General features: G+C 51.6%; 1 non-coding gene across 1 annotated transcript; it reads right to left on the bottom strand.

The window, feature by feature from the left end:
• Window positions 1-574: 574 nt before the first annotated feature.
• On the bottom strand, window positions 575-659 carry TRNAQ-UUG. Its single transcript has one exon. It is a non-coding gene; the product is annotated as a tRNA-Gln (tRNA).
• Window positions 660-8304: the final 7645 nt, after the last annotated feature.

Below are 8304 nucleotides of genomic sequence, written 5' to 3'. Positions count from 1 at the left end.
TTTTTGGGACAGAGAGAGACAGAGCATGACCGGGGGAGGGGCAGAGAGAGAGGGAGACACAGAATCGGAAACAGGCTCCAGGCTCTGAGCCATCAGCCCAGAGCCTGACGCGGGGCTCGAACTCACGGACCGCGAGATCGTGACCTGGCTGAAGTCGGACGCTTAACCGACTGCGCCACCCAGGCGCCCCCCCCCAATGGCCCATTTCAACCAGATGGTCCGTATTTTGGTCTATAAATGGAGATACCTCCGTGTGCCCGTGGATTCGGCCCGTCTTCTCTCCGCCCAGCACCCTGCTCGCCGCTGGAACCGACCGTCTTCCCAGAGAAGATTCCGGGACGCCGCCATCGCTGCTCCCAAGCCATGACTTCTGCTTTCCTCTGAGTATTCGTTGGTGTCTTCCTCGTTTCCTAGATTCGATGCTCCTTGTTTATCCTTGTGGTTATTTAAAATTTTTTTTTAATGTTTATTTATTTTTGAGAGAGAGAGAGACAGAGCACAAGTGGGGGAAGGGCGGAGAGAGAGGGAGGCACAGAATCCAAAGCAGGCTCCAGGCTCTGAGCTGTCAGCACAGAGCCTGAAGCGGGGCTCGAACCCACGAACCGCGAGATCATGACCTGAGCCAAAGTCAGGTGCCCAACCGACTGAGCCACCCAGGCGCCCCTCCTTGTGGTTATTTTTAAACAGAAGTAGTTATGGAAGCAGTGAAATCTGGCCTGCCTGGAGCTTCCCCCCCGAAGCCCTCGGGGGAATTATTTTCTTAGCAAATCACGGCTGCAGATTTGATCTTCGCCCCAACCCAGGGCTCGGAGGAAGAGATATATTTTCTTCTCGCCCAGGTTTTTGTCGTTTTCACTTTCAGTTTGTTCATAATGTCCTCTATAGTTATTTTGACATTATCAGGGAACACTTTCCGTGTAATTTCTGATTTTGCAAGTTACTGAACTGTGTCTTGTATACGTGACACGATATATTATCTATTTTTCAAAGTATTTCTAGTGCAATTAAAGCAAATGAATTACTTTTTAATTACATTGTTCTGAACATGTACGATCTCATTTCTGCTTGTTACATCAAACCCGGAAATATATGGGCTACTGTCTCCCATAATCTTGTGTTTGTGTGTGTGTCTCCGTCTTCTTGCATTTATTGGCGTATTAATATTGGAAGTTAAAAATGTTGGTGTTTTGTTTCAGGCATGGCCCTTGTAAGTAGCAAACAGGTACACTTTGTTTTGTTACAGTTGGAGCAGATTTTCTTTCTAATGCGTATTAGGTCATTTACATTTTGAAAGACTGTTTTCACTTGTGAGACACAGCATGTGCTTGGATATGTACAAAAGTAACAAGATTGTATCTACACTTTGAAACATTAATCATAAATTTAATACCTGTGCAGGGTATCGCCCAGCTTGGAAGCATCTGATCGCTCGAAAACCTGTCTCCCACCACACCGCCAGCTCGGCCCCGGAGTCAATGCGTTCTTGAACCTCTTGCTAACCATTGTCTGGGTTTTCTCCACGGTCCTGCTCCCATCAGTCCATCCCTAAACATACTTCCTGACCTTGTCTTCCTTGGGTTTTAAATGGAAGAATTTTGTTTATCATTCTTTGACTTGATCTGTGTGCCCAGCATTATTTTTTTTGAGATTCGTTCATGTTGAATAGAATGAAGTGTTTTCACTGTCACGCAGCATCTCATCGGTAGGCTTGCTACACTTTGATATTCCGCTGTTGTTGACAGACATTTCGGCTGTTCCAGATTTTGTGCCCATGAAATTAGTGCCCAGCCAGTGCCCGCAGAGACCAGGTTTACTCTCCGGTCTGAAATCACAGACAAGAGCAAGGAACAGACCTGACATATGGGACAACAGTTTTCCAGACGCTGGGAACCAAAGAGGGGCAATCATCACCGAAGGGAGAGACCCGAGGTGGGTCCCAGACAGCTCAGGTGAAGGCCTGGGGAGGGGTTGGGACAGGGGTCCGGTGGAACCTGGCTGCCCCGAGTGGAGCAAAGGGCCGAGGGTCTGGAGAGACCAACGCACGTGGCTTCCCAGGACACGGCCCCCAGAGAGGTGAGGTGTGCAGAGATATGCAGGGACTTATCAAACTACGAACGTTGGGACAGCCTCCTGACCAGGTACTAGAAGGTTCTGCTGAACACTTCGTAAAGCGAAACCCAAAGGATTGAACTTTTCCAAGTAGTTCACGTGCACCTCAGACCAATGCTCAGAAATATTTATAGGAACACAAAAATACCTAGCATCCAACACGATAAAACTCATCGTGCCTGGTTTCCAAACAAAGTGCCCGAGCATGTGAAAAAAAATTGAAAAACACATATAATGAGAAGAAAAATCAATCAATAACCAAAACCATTTTTTAAATGTTTATTCGTTTTTGGTTTTTGTTTTTTGAGAGAGACAGAGCGCAAGAGAGGGAGGGGCAGAGAGAGAGAGGGAGACAGAATCTGAAGCAGGCTTCAGGCTCTGAGTTGTCAGCCCAGAGCCCAATAGGGGGCTTGAACCCATGAACCGTGAGATTGTGACTTGAGCCAAAGTCAGATGTTCAACCAACTGAGCCACTGAGGCGCCCCCAAAGCAATGTTTAAAAGGACAAAACTGGAGGGATAGAACTACCTGGTTTCAAGACTTTTATGAACCTCCAGTAACGAAGCTACATGATGCTGCCTTCAGGATACACAAGTAGGTCAGTGGGACAGAATGGAGTCTCGACATAGAGGTAGAGAAGTGGATCCAAGGAGCAGGTGTAGACCTGTACAGAAATAAATAACTGCTTTTAGCCAAAGGTGCAAAGATGATCCAGTAGATTAAAGACGGTTTTGTCAACGAATGGTGCGTAACCATTGACTACACACCACTGTGCACAAAAGTGAACTTCCATTCACAGCACGCATCACATGGGAACATCCACCCAGAATGGGTCACAGACTTCTTTTTTTTTTTTTTTTTAATTTTTTTTTTTTTTAAGGTTTATTTATTTTTGAGACAGAGAGAGACAGAGCATGAACGGGGGAGGGTCAGTGAGAGAGGGAGACACAGAATGTGAAACAGGCTCCAGACTCTGAGCAGTCAGCACAGAGCCCGACGCGGGGCTCGAACCCACGGACCGCGAGATCGTGACCTGAGCCGAAGGCGGACGCCTAACCGACTGAGCCACCCAGGTGCCCCTCACAGACTTCTTAAAGGGGAAATCTGAAACTATAAAACATAGAGATAAACACGGGAGGAGAAGATATTCGTACTTGGGTTGGGCACATATTTCCTAGATGTGAAGCCAAAGCGTGATTGACATAAGAAAGATTCATACAAAAACACTGACTTCTACTTTTGAAATATACCATTAACAGCATGAAAATGTACACGACAGACTGAGAGACGATACTTGCAAATTACCCGCCTCACAGAGAACTCGATTCAGAATATACAAAGAACCCTCAAAAACCAATAAGGAAAGAAGAATCAACCACAAAAAATAGGCAACGAGTGTCCTGGGAATGTCTTTAGACGGCCACTCAGCACAGGGAAGACGTGCCAGGTCATTAGTCGTTAGGGAAATGTGAAGTAAACCCAGAAAACGCATGTTAGAATTGCTAAAACTGAAAACAGAAGGTGACGGGACCAGTAAGTGAGTCCGTCCATTGGATGGAACCCCAGTCGGCAGCGAGGGGGGAGCTGCCGACGCAGGAAACAACGTGGATGAACCTGAGAGCAATTCCGCCGAGTGGAAGCAGCCAGCCCTGAGCAAGTGCTTCCCACGTGGTCCCGTTGACGGGAAACTCGAGGAAACGCAGCCTGATTTCCAGCGCAGGGAGAGGGTCAGCGATCAGCGTGTGCCAGTGCTGGGAGGGGAGCCGCGGTGGGGCGCGTGTAAGGGAGCACCAGGGGGCACTGGGTGTTGGGTGGCAACCGATTTGACAGTAAATTTCATACTAAAACAAAGTAAAATAAAATAAAATAAAATAAAATCTTAAAGAAATTAAAAAAATAAAGATAATAAAAACAGTAACAAAAAAAGGAGCCCCAGGAAGCATGTGGGGAATTTGGATAGGACTCTGCCCTCCTCCAGCAGGTGATTTCACAGGTGAGCACAACCTCCCTTTTGAGTTATGTGCACGTTACCTCGTTTCAGCGACACCTGCAGAAAGCTGGTACAGAATCACGGCTCTCAAGACTCTTGGCTGCACCCCCCTCCCCTTCCCCACATCGTCCTCCTGGGAGTGGAGGAGTCGCCTTTTTGCGCAATTAAGTTTAATTTTGTGTGGCTGCTCTTACAAATTTCCATAAGCTTGGTGGTTTAAAACAGCACAAAATTACTCCCCTGCGATCCTGGAGGTCAGGGGTCTCGGGCTGACGAGCTGTGGGTGGTGGAGCCTCTGGGGAGAATCCCTTCCCTCACTTTTTTCCAGCGTCCAGAGCCACCGAGTGTCTTGGTTTGTGGCCCTTTCTCCGTCCGCAGAGCCGGAGACAGCCAGTCGGATGGGTCCACTCAGGGTCCTGACACTCTTCTGAGTCCCCCTCCACACGCGAGCATCAGTGATGACCCTGCACCTGCCCGGATGACCCGGACACTCTCCCCATTTTAACCTCAGCTGGCAACTAAAATCACCTCAACCGTGAACGCTGCCCAAATTGCGGTCCACCACGTGGCCTGACCGATGCCCTGGGTTTGGGGATAAGCACGGGGCCATCGTTCTGCAGTCGCACTTTGTGAGGCAGCAGGCACTTCCCAGGGTGGGGGCCGATCCCACGGAGCGAGTGGAAGCTCCCACCACCTTTGCACAGGTTTCTCCAGGCTAGTGAGCGTGAGGTGCTGCCTCGTTCCCGCCTTCCTTTGCTTTCCTCCGACAACTGGAAGGAACACATTCTCATAGAACTTATGAGCCGCTCTCGTCTTCTCTGATAGTGTCACGGCAGATGTGTCCACAGACCGTGGCCAGCGTTTCCAGAAGCTTTGTGCCTTTCCGTCGCTGTCGAGCACACACGTTTAATTTTAATGTTGCCAACTGGGTCAGCTTTCGCGCTTTCCGCGTCTTCGGAAATGTCATCATTCCCCTAAATCGTTAGTGTCTCGAAGACAGTGACCACTGACTCTGCCTTTCACACGCAAGTCTGATCCGGCAGAGACGGATTTTATGTGTGCTGTGTGGTGGAAATTCAATTTTAGTTAAACTTTAGACTCACCTGTTCCCTGTGACAATTTGGATTGAAGTTGTGTCAGGTCAACAGACACTGTTCCAGACGTGCCCCTGAGTCATCCCATGGGAGTGCGTTATATCGGCCACACGTTCTGTTGTACCTTCCGGTCTTCCAAGGAAGTGACGGTGTCCCCTCCCGTGCACCAGATCCTACATTTGTTCGCTGTTTTATCGGCTGTGGTTATCGCAGCTAATTTAAGACAAGCTGTTAATAATCGCCCCGCCGGGCACACATGATGCCCATTTTTCTTCTTTCTGGTCTGGTTCTCACTGCACAGCCAGGACCGCCCTGAATGGCTCCCCGGGACCCTGCTGACCACACCTTTGGGAGAGGCCACCTCCACGGGGCCACCATCCACGGGGGAGGCGTGTGGTCCTCCTCACAGGTTGCGTGTGTGCACTTGGCATTGTGTCTTCTTCTTGCCGGGTTAGAGGAGGCACCCGCCTAATCCCAGGTGTCGGAGAACTTTTATCGCAAATGAACGTTGACCTTTCTAAGGAATTTTCTGCATCTACTGACATGCCCGGAAGCTGCTTTGACTTCATTTCCTTCATTGCTCAATTCCACGTGTTCCTTCTCCGATGCAACCGGCCTTCCTTCCTGAGGCAAAGCCCACCTGACCCTGAGGACTTCTTTCTCTGTTCGGTTGGCCGGTTCGCCGAGGGTTTTGTTTGTGACTCTGCCGTCGGCGTGGGAGGGGCTAGCCCCACGGAGGCGTCGTCTGGTGTGGGGGTTCTGGTTCCGCTGGCCTCATCAAACGAACTGCCGTCCTCTGAAAGAGATCACGTGAACTCGGAGCCATCTGTTGTTTCGCTCCTGGAGGGCGCGTGCGGGCACAGACATACAGAGCACACAGACGTACGTGTGCATACGCAGACCTTTCTAGTACGTGTAAACTAGGCGGTTTGTATACAGCTCTGTGTCGACACCCAACTGCACAGGTAACACCCATTTGGAGCATTTAGGGCGTGTGTTATCACTGTATTCCCGATATCACAGGTGCATGTGGCATACGATATGTGCTGGTTATTACCTGGCGTCCTCACGGTCTACTTTATGCGCACGCGGATTGTATATGTCACTGTCATCACTTTCTTGTCCTTGTGTCCTCCCTTTATGGCTGTCGGAAGCATTCCAGTCCGGCTCATCCCTCAGGTTAACAGTCCCTGGTGACACCAGTGCCGGTCTGATGGACGTGGGGTTGCTCCGACCCGCAGAGACGCCTCCCGACTCGCTGGCGCCTGGGCTGGAGCCCCGCCCACCCTCCTGCAGCGCCTCGGGTCCCCCCTGCGTTGTTCTTCAGTCCCTGGATTTGCCAGTGTCTGCTGAGAGCTCTCAGTGTTTCTCGCCGGTGGTTTCCTGTTACTTTGGCTTTAGGATGACAGTGTCCACGCACACTCAGCTGTCTACACCCGCATAGCCACTGTGCCAGGGGGTTCTCATCCAGGAAGAGGAAGCTACAAATATATGCATCGTTGTTCCAGAAACGTCTTCCAAATCCCCTTCTCTTGAACAGCAGGCCACACAGCCGACGCTCCCGTGCTCCTGCTGGGGACGATGGTCCTCTCCTCAAACAGCTGTGGCCTCCAAGATGCCTTCGGAAACCCGTCGCCTTGGCCAGGGCAGACCTGTCACGTCAGGAAGTTGGCCCCGTTCTCATCCAGACTTTGCATTAAAAACCCAGCTTTCAGCAGACCCCAGACCTCGTAAATGAATGAATGAACGAGTGATGTGAGGTAAGAAATGCTCAAGCTGGAGGGAATTTTTCTTAGTTGTTCATCTCTGTCAATTGTTGTGACATCCCCAGATGGTGACTTCAGACTGTCTGTCACACTGGCTTTTGATTGCTTTTTTCTAAAAACTGAATTTTGTATCATTTGTCAATATCTTAGTAAGAAGACAGGAGAAGGTTCAGTGGGGACCGTGGGGACTTTGCTGTCCCAAACTGCACAGCAGGTTATTCCCTTATTCCCTTATTCCATTTCGCTGCATCCATTTGAAGAATCTGCATTGCCCAAAACCGCTGGCCCGAGCTCGGGGCTGCTGGTGCTGCTGGTCCTCGGAGGCTCCCAGCCTCCCCGCTTCAGCCCTGCCCAAAATGGTGCTTAATTTTCTGCCAGGACGGAGCAGGTGGGTCGGGGCCCTCACGGGTCTCCACCTTCGGGAGCAAATCCCTGACGCTCTCCAAGCAGCTGTCCGCACAAACGGGCTTTCGGGGACGAGTCCGCGGTGAAGAGGGATGAACACAGAGAACGGTTTCGGAGCCTCAGGCACGTGTGGCACACGTGTGCACACGTGTGTGAAAGCGCGAAGAGTTAACGAATCCGAAAGAATTTGCAAGATTATAGGGAACACTTCCTTCCCTCCTATTTCTTGATAAATTTCTCAGCCCTCCTCGCCCGCAGGGAGCACATATAAAACCCCTTGCCCCTCTCTGCCCCAGGGGAGGGGATGTGCACAGGGACACGAATGACCAGGCATTACTGGGGAGTCTCTGGGCCTCGTTACTGTCGGGCCATTACTGGTCCCAGAGCAAGAGCTGGGCCCTGCCTGTGGATGGCCAAGACGGATGGCCTCCCGCTCTCCCTTATCCGTGGAAAGCACGGCTGGGGAAGGGCCCAGAGCCTGCATTCAGCAGATCGCTGGACCCCGAGGTGGGCCAGGCGCCCACACGGCTGGGGTGAGGGACCCAGGCTCCGCAGGGGCGGGTGGGTCTGAGCCTGGCGGTAGGAGGAAGCCACACCGTGGCCCCTGCAGGGGGTCCATCCTTGGATCCCGCGGCCTGTGGGCTTATGGGTTGTGTGGGCGGGCTTCCGTGTGGGGGCGGACCCTGCCCCACCCCCGGTGCTGACAGTGAGCGCGTGGGCGGTGGGCGGGCGGTGGGGGGGGGGGGTGGGGGTCCTCCGCAGAGAAAAGGTGGGATCACGGGAGGTCTCTCCTCCCTCTGTTCTCTCTTCTTCCAAGTTCTTCATCGTGAGCGCGCACGTTGTACTCAGAGAAAGTGCCACAGCACACCGCACCTCCGGATCCGTTCAAGGTGGATGGACACGGGCGGTGTCCCGAATCTGGCGGTTGTAGAGGCTGCTG

This window comes from Leopardus geoffroyi, chromosome B4, assembly GCF_018350155.1.
Source record: "Leopardus geoffroyi isolate Oge1 chromosome B4, O.geoffroyi_Oge1_pat1.0, whole genome shotgun sequence".
Taxonomy (NCBI): Eukaryota; Metazoa; Chordata; class Mammalia; order Carnivora; family Felidae; genus Leopardus; species Leopardus geoffroyi.
This window is presented reverse-complemented; position numbering and strand designations above follow the sequence as displayed.